Here is a 1,624-nt window from a genome sequence, read left to right on the forward strand (position 1 = left end):
ATTGAGGAGGGCACCTTTTGGGATGAGCACTGGGTGTTGTATGGAAAACAATTTGACAATAAATTTCATATATAAATAAAAAAAAGAACACTGTAAGCAGTTGCTGAACTTTGGGTTAAAATAAAGTACTTTGAGTCATTCAAGATAAAACCAGCTCACTTGAAGATAAGTCATATGCAAATCCAGACCAAGATTTAACAACAACAACAAAAGAAGGAAAAGGGTAAAACCTTTTATATTTATGGGACTCCATCAAGACAGCTACTTGCTGTGGAGAGACAAAGGGAAGAAAAAGAATGCTGGGGAATCATAGGACTGTATCTGAAATTGAGAAAAACCAGAGACCAGGATTCAGAAAGATCAATCTCTAACTGCAGAGCTTTCTCCAGAATGGTGCCAGCTGCCCTGTTCCTGCACCTGGGGAGGAAGATAGCCAGTCCCCAGCTCAGTAACTAGGTCTGAGGCACAGTCCTCACTTGGAGAAAGTAATCCCTTCCCTGGAGTGCTGTGGGAATAAGGTATTTAACAATTCAAAGGACAAAGAGTGCCTGCACCCACCAGCCAAAGACTATATATCTGGCAGGGCCGAGCGGCATTTCCCCAGAACCAGGGCACATGGAGTGGGACCCCTTAAGATATCGGGGTTTAAATCCCAGCTGAGCACCAGGGAGGCATGGGAGTCAGTGGAGTGGGGGGGTGGGGTGGAAAAAGCCTCATTTGTGCCTGTGGTAGAGAGAGGATGGTCAATTAGAATGGTTTGGGACACCCAGTCCATGGAAGAGAGACTGGGATATTGCCATTTTTCTCACGATCCACAGGAAGGTGGGGCTTCAGGGGACAGACAGCAGACCCACAGTGGAGGTGGGACCCACCTACACCAAACCAGGCCCCTCTATGCCTGGAAATTGCATATCTACTGGAGCTGGATTGGCACTGAAGAACCAGACAGCCCCTCCTCAAGACCAGCACTGCCACCAGTTCCAAAGCATCCAGCAGTTTTGCATTTCCTGATTTAATTCTTGGATAATTCTTATTTTATATATTTATATTTATATTTATATTTATTTCCTCTTCTAATCTGGTTATTCTGATTGTTGGTTTCTTAAACAGACATCCTTACTCTATTCTCTTTATACTTGTTTTATACCTCCTTCTTTATTTTTCTCTCACTCCCTCTCTCTCTCTCTGGATTAAACCTTATAGTTGCTCTGTCTGCTTAATTTTCTTTTGTTTTCTTTCTCTCTGTCTCTGTTATTTCTCTCATTGTATGGGATAATGCCTCTTCCATCAACACTGACCCCACACTGTTGTTTACTTGTAGCTGATGTTTCTGCTTTTTTTGTTCTTGGTTTGTTTATTTGTTTTTCTTCCCAGGGTGACTTCAATGACCGAATCAAAGCACACCTGCTGGAGGTTCCAAAACATCACTACAAGTAGGGATATAAAACAAAGTCACAACAATAGAGAGCAAGTAAGACATTACAAAAAATACCTCCTGAAGGGCCAGGCTCTAGACAGTGTTTGACCCCTCTTTAATACAGTAGAGGGGCGCCTGAGTGACTCAGTCGGTTAAGCGTCCAACTTCGGCTCAGGTCACGATCTCGCGGTCCGTGAGTTCGAGCCC

Source organism: Herpailurus yagouaroundi, unplaced genomic scaffold (assembly GCF_014898765.1).
Source record: "Herpailurus yagouaroundi ecotype Mexico unplaced genomic scaffold, PumYag 542, whole genome shotgun sequence".
In the NCBI taxonomy this organism is placed as follows: Eukaryota; Metazoa; Chordata; class Mammalia; order Carnivora; family Felidae; genus Herpailurus; species Herpailurus yagouaroundi.